The sequence below is a fragment of the Vulpes lagopus genome, chromosome X (assembly GCF_018345385.1).
Source record: "Vulpes lagopus strain Blue_001 chromosome X, ASM1834538v1, whole genome shotgun sequence".
Lineage (NCBI taxonomy): Eukaryota > Metazoa > Chordata > Mammalia > Carnivora > Canidae > Vulpes > Vulpes lagopus.
In genome coordinates, this window is record NC_054848.1 from 68,981,692 (window position 1) to 68,992,133 (window position 10,442).

The following is a 10,442-nucleotide window of genomic DNA, read 5'->3' on the forward strand; positions in this document are numbered from 1 at the left end:
AAATGGTGGGTATTTGTTGTTTCTAATTGCTGAGTAATATTCCATTGTATACATAAACCACATCTTCTTTATCCATTCATCTTTCGATGGACACCGAGGCTCCTTCCACAGTTTGGCTATTGTGGACATTGCTGATAGAAACATCGGGGTGCAGGTGTCCCGACGTTTCATTGCATCTGAATCTTTGGGGTAAATCCCCAACAGTGCAATTGCTGGGTCGTAGGGCAGGTCTATTTTTAACTCTTTGAGGAACCTCCACACAGTTTTCCAGAGTGGCTGCACCAGTTCACATTCCCACCAACAGTGTAAGAGGGTTCCCTTTTCTCCGCATCCTATCCAACATTTGTGGTTTCCTGCCTTGTTAATTTTCCCCATTCTCACTGGTGTGAGGTGGTATCTCATTGTGGTTTTGATTTGTATTTCCCTGATGGCAAGTGATGCAGAGCATCTTCTCATGTGCTTGTTGGCCATGTCCATGTCTTCCTCTGTGAGATTTCTCTTCATGTCTTTTGCCCATTTCATGATTGGATTGTTTGTTTCTTTGGTGTTGAGTTTAATAAGTTCTTTATAGATTTTGGAAACTAGCCGTTTATCTGATCTGTCATTTGCAAATATCTTCTCCCATTCTGTAGGTTGTCTTTTAGTTTTGTTGACTGTATCCTTTGCTGTGCAAAAGCTTCTTATCTTGATGAAGTCCCAATAGTTCATTTTTGCTTTTGTTTCTTTTGCCTTTGTGGATGTATCTTGCAAGAAGTTACTGTGGCCAAGTTCAAAAAGGGTGTTGCCTGTGTTCTCCTCTAGGATTTTGATGGAATCTTGTCTCACATTTAGATCTCTCATCCATTTTGAGTTTATCTTTGTGTATGGTGAAAGAGAGTGGTCCAGTTTCATTCTTCTGCATGTGGATGTCCAATTTTCCCAACAGCATTTATTGAAGAGACTGTCTTTGTTCCACTGGATAGTCTTTCCTCCTTTATCGAATATTAGATGACCGTACATTTCAGGGTCCACTTCTGGGTTCTCTATTCTGTTCCATTGATCTATGTGTCTGTTTTTGTGCCAGTACCACACTGTCTTGATGACCACAGCTTTGTAGTACAACCTGAAATCTGGCATTGTGATGCCCCCAGCTATGGTTTTCTTTTTTAAAATTCCCCTGGCTATTCGGGGTCTTTTCTGATTCTACACAAATCTTAAAATAATTTGTTCTAACTCTCTGAAGAAAGTCCATGGTATTTTGATAGGGATTGCATTAAACGTATAAATTGCCCTGGGTAACACTGACATTTTTACAATATTAATTCTGCCAATCCATGAGCATGGAATATTTTTCCATCTCTTTGTGTCTTCCTCAATTTCTTTCAGAAGTGTTCTATAGTTTTTAGGGTATAGATCTTTTACCTCTTTGGTTAGGTTTATTCCTAGGTATCTTATGCTTTTGGGTGCAATTGTAAATGGGATTGACTCCTTAATTTCTCTTTCTTCAGTCTCATTGTTAGTGTATAGAAATGCCATTAATTTCTGGGCATTGATTTTGTATCCTGCCACGCTACCAAATTGCTGTATGAGTTCTAGCAATCTTGGGGTGGAGGCTTTTGGGTTTTCTATGTAGAGTATCATGTCATCGGCGAAGAGGGAGAGTTTGACTTCTTCTTTGCCAATTTGAATGCCTTTAATGTCTTTTTGTTGTCTGATTGCTGAGGCGAGGACTTCCAGAACTATGTTGAACAGCAGTGGTGAGAGTGGACATCCCTGTCTTGTTCCTGATCTTAGGGGAAAGGCTCCCAGTGCTTCCCCATTGAGAATGATATTTGCTGTGGGCTTTTCGTAGATGGCTTTTAAGATGTCGAGGAAAGTTCCCTCTATCCCAACACTCTGAAGGGTTTTGATCAGGAATGGATGCTGTATTTTGTCAAATGCTTTCTCTGCATCTAATGAGAGGATCATATGGTTCTTGGTTTTTCTCTTGCTGATATGATGAATCACACTGATGGTTTTACGAGTGTTGAACCAGCCTTGTGTCCCAGGGATAAATCCTACTTGGTCATGGTGAATAATTTTCTTAATGTGTTGTTGGATCCTATTGGCTAGTATCTTGTTGAGAATTTTTGCATCCATGTTCATCAGGGATATTGGTCTGTAATTCTCCTTTTTGGTGGGGTCTTTGTCTGGTTTTGGAATTAAGGTGATGCTGACCTCATAGAACGAATTTGGAAGTACTCCATCTCTTTCTATCTTTCCAAACAGCTTTAGTAGAATAGGTATGATTTCTTCTTTAAATGTTTGATAGAATTCCCCTGGGAAGCCATCTGGCCCTGGACTCTTGTGTCTTGGGAGGTTTTTGATGACTGCTTCAATTTCTTCCCTGGTTATTGGCCTGTTCAGGTTTTCTATTTCTTCCTGCTCCAGTTTTGGTAGTTTGTGGCTTTCCAGGAATGCGTCCATTTCTTCTAGATTTCCTAATTTATTGGCGTACAGCTGTTCATAATATGTTTTTAAAATCGTTTGTATTTCCTTGGTGTTGGTAGTGATCTCTCCTTTCTCATTCATGATTTTATTAATTTGAGTCTTCTCTCTCTTCTTTTTAATAAGGTTGGCTAATGGTTTATCTATCTTATTAATTCTTTCAAAGAACCAACTCCTGGTTCTGTTGATCTGTTCCACAGTTCTTTTGGTCTCGAAATCATTGAGTTCTGCTCGAATTTTAATTAACTGTCTTCTTCTGCTGGGGGTGGGGTCCATTTGTTGCTTTTTCTCTAGTTCCTTTATGTGTAAGGTGAGCTTTTGAATTTGAGATCTTTCCAGTTTTTGAATGGATGCTTGTATTGCGATGTATTTCCCCCTCAGGACTGCTTTTGCTGCATCCCAAAGATTTTGAATGGTTGGATCTTCATTCTCATTAGTTTCCATGAATCTTTTTAATTCTTCCTTAATTTCCTGGTTGACCTTTTCATCTTTTAGCAGGATGGTCCTTAACCTCCACGTGTTTGTGGTCCTTCCATACTTCTTGTTGTGATTAAGTTCTAATTTCAAGGCATTATGGTCTGAGAATATACAGGGGACTATCCCGATCTTTTGGTATCGGTTCAGACCCGATTTGTGACCCAGTATGTGGTCTATTCTGGAGAAAGTTCCATGTGCACTTGAGAAGAATGTGTATTCAGTTGAGTTTGGATGTAAAGTTCTGTAGATATCTGTGAAATCTATCTGGTCCAGTGTATCATTTAAAGCTATCGTTTCTTTGGAGATGTTGTGCTTAGAAGACCTATCCAGGGTAGAAAGAGCTAGATTGAAGTCACCAAGTATAAGTGTATTATTATCAAGGTATTTCTTGAGTTTGGTTATTAATTGGTTTAAATATTTGGCAGCTCCCACATTCGGGGCATATATATTGAGGATTGTTAAGTCCTCTTGTTGGATAGATCCTTTGAGTATGAGATAGTGTCCCTCTTCATCTCTCACTATAGTCTTTGGGGTAAATTTTAACTTATCTGATATAAGGATGGCAACCCCTGCTTTCTTTTGAGGACCATTTGAATGGTAAATGGTTCTCCAACCTTTTATTTTCAGGTTGTAGGTGTCCTTCTGTCTAAAATGAGTCTCTTGTAGACAGCAAATAGATGGGTCCTGCTTTTTTATCCAGTCTGAAACCCTGCGCCTTTTGATGGGGTCATTAAGCCCATTCACGTTCAGAGTTACTATTGATAGATATGAGTTTAGTGTCATCATATCTATTCAGTCCTTGTTTTTGTGGATTGTTCCACTGAACTTCTTCTTAAAGGGGAATTTTAAGAGTCCCCCTTAAAATTTCTTGCAGAGCTGGTTTGGAGGTTACATACTCTTTCAGTTCCTGCCTGTCTTGGAAGCTCTTTATCTCTCCTTCCATTTTGAATGAAAGCCTTGCTGGGTAAAGTATTCTTGGTTGCATGTTCTTCTCATTTAGGACCCTGAATATATCCTGCCAGCCCTTTCTGGCCTGCCAGGTCTCTGTGGAGAGGTCTGCTGTTACCCTAATATTCCTCCCCATAAAAGTCAGGGACTTTTTTTCTCTTGCTGCTTTAAGGATCTTCTCCTTATCTTTGGAATTTGCAAGCTTCACTATTAAATGTCGAGGTGTTGAATGGTTTTTGTTGATTTTAGGGGGGGATCTCTCTATTTCCTGGATCTGAATGCCTGTTTCCCTTCCCAGGTTAGGAAAGTTTTCAGCTAGGATTTGTTCAAATACATATTCTGCCCCTCTGTCCCTTTCGGTGCCCTCAGGAACCCCAATTAAACGTAGGTTTTTCTTCCTCAGGCTGTCATTTATTTCCCTTAATCTATCCTCATGATCTTTTAATTGCTTGTCTCTTTTTTCCTCAGTTTCCCTCTTTGCCATCAACTTGTCTTCTGTGTCACTCACTCGTTCTTCCACCTCGTTAACCCTCGTCGTTAGGACTTCTAGCTTGGATTGCATCTCATTTAATTGATTTTTAATTTCTGCCTGATGGGATCTAAATTCTGCAGTCATGAAGTCTCTTGAGTCCTTTATGGTTTTTTCTAGAGCCACCAGTAGCTGTAAAATAGTGCTTCTGAATTGGCTTTCTGACATTGAATTGTAATCCATATTTTGTAACTCTGTGGGAGAGTGGGCTGTTTCTGATTCTTTTTTTTGAGGTGAGGTTTTCCTTCTAGTCATTTTGCTCAGTGCAGAGTGGCCAAAAACAAGTTGTATTGGGAAAAGGAGAAAAAGAGAGAGAAGGAAAGAAAAGAGAAAAAGAAAAAAGAGAAAGAAGAAAAAAAGGGGGAAAAGAGAAGAAAAAGAAAGAAAAAGAAAGAAAGGAGAAAAAAGGAAAAAAAAGGGGGGGTGGGGGAAGCAATCAGAAATCAAGAAGAAAGAGAGAGAAAAAAAGCACAAAACAAAACAAAACAAGCAAAAAACAAAAACAAAAACAAAAACAAAAAAAAACACGGGGTAGTATCTTCCGATTCTGTACACTTTAAGTCCCTTGACTTCCCTTGGAACTGGTCCGTGTCGCTGGTCTTCTGGGGGAGGGGCCTGCTGTGCTGATTCTCAGGTGTTAGCACTTGGGGTAGCTGCTCTGCCCCTGCCTGGTGCAGGGCTCAGTGGGGGGTGTTCACCCCGTGAGGCCCCGGGAGGAAGCCACAGTGGCGGGGGCAGCTCTGGGACCCTGGAGTCAGCTCCCGCAGTAGCTCCGGGGCTCTCCGTCTGCAGGGCCTTGGGGCTCCGGGGCGGGGCCGCTGATCTGCTCAGTTCCAGGCAGGAGCGTCCTCGCTGTCCTGGGCCCTCCCGGCCTCTGCCTGTCCCGGCGGAGGCCGGATCCTGGGCTGTGTCCCGGTGCCCTGTGCTACGGGGCCTGCGCTGTTGGATTCGCGCCGCCGCCCGAGCCCCTCCGAGCTGTTCCCGGAGCCGCGCCGCCCCCTCCGCGGAGCTTCTTCCTCCGCCCGAGCCGCCGCCTGAGCTGCTCCCGGAGCCCCGCAGCCCCCTCCGCGGAGCCGCCGCCCGAGCCCCTCCGAGCTGTTCCCGGAGCCGCGCCGCCCCCTCCGCGGAGCTTCTTCCTCTGCCCGAGCCGCCGCCACTGAGCTGCTCCCGGAGCCCCGCAGCCCCCTCCGCGGAGCCGCCGCTCGAGCCCCTCCGAGCTGTTCCCGGAGCCGCGCCGCCCCCTCCGCGGAGCTTCTTCCTCCGCCCGAGCCGCCACCTCTGAGCTGTTCCCGGAGCCCCGCAGCCCCCTCCGCGGAGCCGCCGCCCGAGCCCCTCCGAGCTGCTCCGGGTCCCGCCGAGCGCTGCAGCCCTTAGGGAGCTCGGCGCACTCTCCGGGGAGCAGTTCCTCTGTTAGTGTCCCAGGGAGCCCAAGGGCATCCCCGCCTTTCTGGGGATTCTGCTCCAACTCCCCGGGAGCCCCTTTCCGCGGGGAAGGTTGGTGCAGCTCCTGCTCCTCCGGGACGGGGCTCTCCTGTCCTGGGGACACTCGCCCCGGCCTCAGCCCGGCTCCTCGCGGGCCCCTCCCCCTTGGAGGCCTTTTGTTCCTTTATTTCTTTTTTCCCCGTCTTCCTACCTTGATAGAAGCGCGAACTCTTCTCACTGTAGCGTTCCAGCTGGTCTCTCTTTAAATCTCAGGCCGAATTCGTAGATTTTCAGGATGATTGGATGGTTTTCTAGGTAATTTGTTGAGGACAGGTGACTTGGAGACCCTACTCCTCCGCCATCTTGCCCCTCCCCCCTAAAATATTTTTCTGAATTGACTCTTTTACAAGTAGTTTTCTCCTAAGTTTGTTCACTTATTTTATATATTGTTTTATAAATGTGTTTGGTTTTAAATTGAGAATACAAGACAGATCCCAACATTAGATGAGGAATGTCACCCAGTATTCTCTCTTCTACCTTCTCTTAGATGCAAGGTGTCCATAAAACAACTATCACAGAGCAGGTTGCTGGACAGAGAAGACAGGCCAATTAAAGGATCTTAAACATCAACAAATTCTGGCATTTTTAAAAATATCACATAATACATTCTTGGTAGATGGAGATTTTGTTAATCTACTCTAACAAAACTTTAACTCAACTCCATTTTACTATACACACCTTTTATTTACTAAAAAATTTAAGAAAATACAGAACTTTAGCCATATTTAACATCAAATAAATTTCTGCATCAAATAAAACAACTAAATATTCTCTTTTCACATATAAATATTATGGTAATTGAGGCATGCCAATACCATTTGTGATCTCTTGCTTCCTCATAAAATTATCTTAAAATGAAAATCAAATTACCGAGATGATACTTCTTTGAGAGTGTTGTTTAAGACATTGCATTTGGTACTACAAAGCTGTGGTCATCAAGACAGTGTGGTACTGGCACAAAAACACACACATAGATCAATGGAACAGAATAGAGAACCCAGAAGTGGACCCTGAAATGTACGGTCAACTAATATTCGATAAAGGAGGGAAGACTATCCATTGGAAAAAAGATAGTCTCTTCAATAAATGGTGCTGGGAAAATTGGACATCCACATGCAGAAGAATGAAACTGGACCACTCTCTTTCACCAAAAACAAAGATAAACTCAAAATGGATGAGAGATCTAAATGTGAGACAAGAGTCCATCAAAATCATAGAAGAGAACACAGGCAACACCCTTTTTGAACTCGGCCACAGTAACTTCTTGCAAGATACATCCACAAAGGCAAAAGAAACAAAAGCAAAAATGAACTATTGGGACTTCATCAAGATAAGAAGCTTTTGCACAGCAAAGGATACAGTCAACAAAACTAAAAGACAACCAATAGAATGGGAGAAGATATTTGCAAATGACATATCAGATAAAGGGCTAGTTTCCAAAATCTATAATGAACTTATTCAACTCAACACCAAAGAAACAAACAATCCAATCATGAAATGGGCAAAAGACATGAAGAGAAATCTCACAGAGGAAGACATGGACATGGCCAACATGCACATGAGAAAATGCTCTGCATCACTTGCCATCACGAAATACAAATCAAAACCACAATGAGATACCACACCAGTGGGTACCACACCAATGAGATCTCTCACACCAGTGAGAATGGGGAAAATAAACAAGGCAGGAAACAACAAATGTTGGAGAGGATGTGGAGAAAAGGGAACCCTCTTACACTGTTGGTGGGAATGTGAACTGGTGCAGCCACTCTGGAAAACTGTGTGGAGGTTCCTCAAATAGTTAAAAATAGACCTGCCCTATGACCCAGCAATTGCACTGTTGGGGATTTACCCCAAAGATTCAGATGCCATGAAACGCCGGGACACCTGCACCCCGATGTTTATAGCAGCAATGTCCACAATAGCCATACTGTGGAAGGAGCCTTGGTGTCCATCGAAAGATGAACGGATAAAGATGTGGTTTATGTATACAATGGAATATTATTAAGCAATTAGAAACGACAAATACCCACCATTTGCTTCAACGTGGATGTAACTGGAGGGTATTATACTGAGTGAAGTAAGTCAATCGGAGAAGGACAGTGTATGTTCTCATTCATTTGGGGAATATAAGTAATAGTGAAAGGGAATATAAGGGAAGGGAGAAGAAATGAGTGGGAAATATCAGGAAGGGAGACAGAACTTTACTCCTAACTCTGGAAAACGAACTAGGAGTGGTGGAAGGGGAGGAGGGCGGGGGGTGGAGGGGAATGGGTGACGGGCACTGAGGTGGACACTTGACGGGATGAGCACTGGGTGTTTTTCTGTATATTGGTAAATTGAACACCAATAAAAATTAAATTATAAATAAAAAAAAGACATTGCATTTGTTTTGTTGGGTCTTGTAAAGTTGTTTTTCCCCACTATTAGAATTGTGAGAATATTTAACAACACAACTTAAATCTAAATACATTTGAAAAGACCTAACTTAATTCTAAAACCATTGTCTAGAAATCAACCAGGGATTTTTCCCAAACTAGAGAAATTTCTAATATATGTGCGGCTTAGGGATTCTTGATTTGGTATAGAGTCAGTTGCAAAAAATCAGGATTCATCTTCCTAAAGCCTCATCCTCCTTACAGATTTTTTTTTAAGCATTTTATTTTTTTTATTTATGATAGTCACGCAGGGAGAGAGAGAGAGAGGCAGAGACACAGGCAGAGGGAGAAGAAGGCTCCGTGCACCCGGAGCCTGACGTGGGATTTGATCCTGGGTCTCCAGGATCGCGCCCTGGGCCAAAGGCAGGCGCCAAACCGCTGCGCCACCCAGGGATCCCCTCCTTACAGATTTTTAAAAATAGCTATGTTCTTTCTCTAACCCTTCAGCCTAATTAAATACAGCTGCAGGCTTTGCATAAAGGAATTTCAAACAACTAATTGGCAACCTGCTGACATGGTAATTAGGCTATGAAACTCCAATTCTTCCAATATTTGAAAGTATATTACATTTGTTGAAATGTTTTCCTTGCACCATGAACCCAGCCAAAAATAACAACCAAAATTTTAAATGACTCATTTGTCCTAGTGCTTTTCCGTTTTGTTTTTCAACCCCAAAACTGAAGAAGTCTATTAAAACTTGAATTCTACTAAAATAATTATAAGCATTGCATCTTATTCCCATAATCCTTTGTTACTGGATTTAAGGAAACATTTTTCCCTAAAGCAAGATAGGCTGGTGTAAGATAACACCAATTTCAGCCTTAGGATCTAACATCATGATATTTACCTGAAGTTGTAAATAGTGGTTATAGTTAAAGGAAATATTACATGAAGTATATTTACTTTCCTCAAATTTCATTCTTTATGGGGTGTGGTGCAGATATTTTAAGTAGATGCCATCTGATATGATATTCACTGCCTTTCACTTCTCACCTCTTATGTTCTCTTAAACTTATGCAAGCAATTTTTAAAAATAAACTTCCTGACCAAAAGAACATTTTTAGAAACCATGGCAAAACTAGAAGAGATTATATAGAAAGCATCTCACCTGGAAATAGTTTATAAATCCATATTTTACATAGAAATAAGCAACTGGGGTCTGGAAATGATCCATTTGCATTCAATATTACTAAAGAAAAAGTTTATGTCATAGACTTTTCAAAAGGAAACAATTGGGTAGAGTACTGGCTCTAAAGAAATGTATAAAAATTAAAAATGATCTTGAGACAGAGGGGCAAGATGGCGGAAGAGCAGGGTCTCCAAGTCACCTGTCCCCAACAAATTACCTAGAACCCCTTACAATCATCCTGAAAATCTACGAATTCGGCCTGAGACTTAAAGAGAGACCAGCTGGAATGCTACAGTGAGAAGAGTTCGCGCTTCTATCAAGGTAGGAAGACGGGAAAAAAGAAATAAAGAAACAAAAGGCCTCCAAGGGCGAGGGGCCCCACGAGGAGCCGGGCTGAGGCCAGGGCGAGTGTCCCCAGGACAGGAGAGCCCCGTCCCGGAGGAGCAGGAGCTGCACCAACCTTCCCCGCGGAACGGCCTCCCGGGGAATTGGAGCAGGATCCCCAGAAAGGCGGGGATGCCCTCGGGCTCCCTGGGACAGTAACAGAGGAACTGCGCCCCGGAGAGTGCGCCGAGCTCCCTAAGGGCTGGAGCGCGCACGGCGGGACCCGGAGCAGCTCGGAGGGGCTCGGGCGGCGGCTCCACGGAGGGGGCTGCGGGGCTCCGGGAGCAGCTCAGCGGCGGCGGCTCGGGCGGAGGAAGAAGCTCCGCGGAGGGGGCGGCGCGGCTCCGGGAACAGCTTGGAGGGACTCGGGCTGCGGCGCCGCGGAGGGGGCTGCGGGGCGGGAGGCGAATCCAACAGCACAGGCCCCGGAGCACAGGGCGCCAGGACACATCCCAGGATCCGGCCTCCCCAAGGGACAGGCAGAGGCTGGGAGGGCCCAGGACAGCAAGGACGCTCCTGCCTGGAACTGAGCAGATCAGCGGCCCCGCCCGGGAGCCCCAAGGCCCTGCAGACGGAGAGCCTCGGAGCT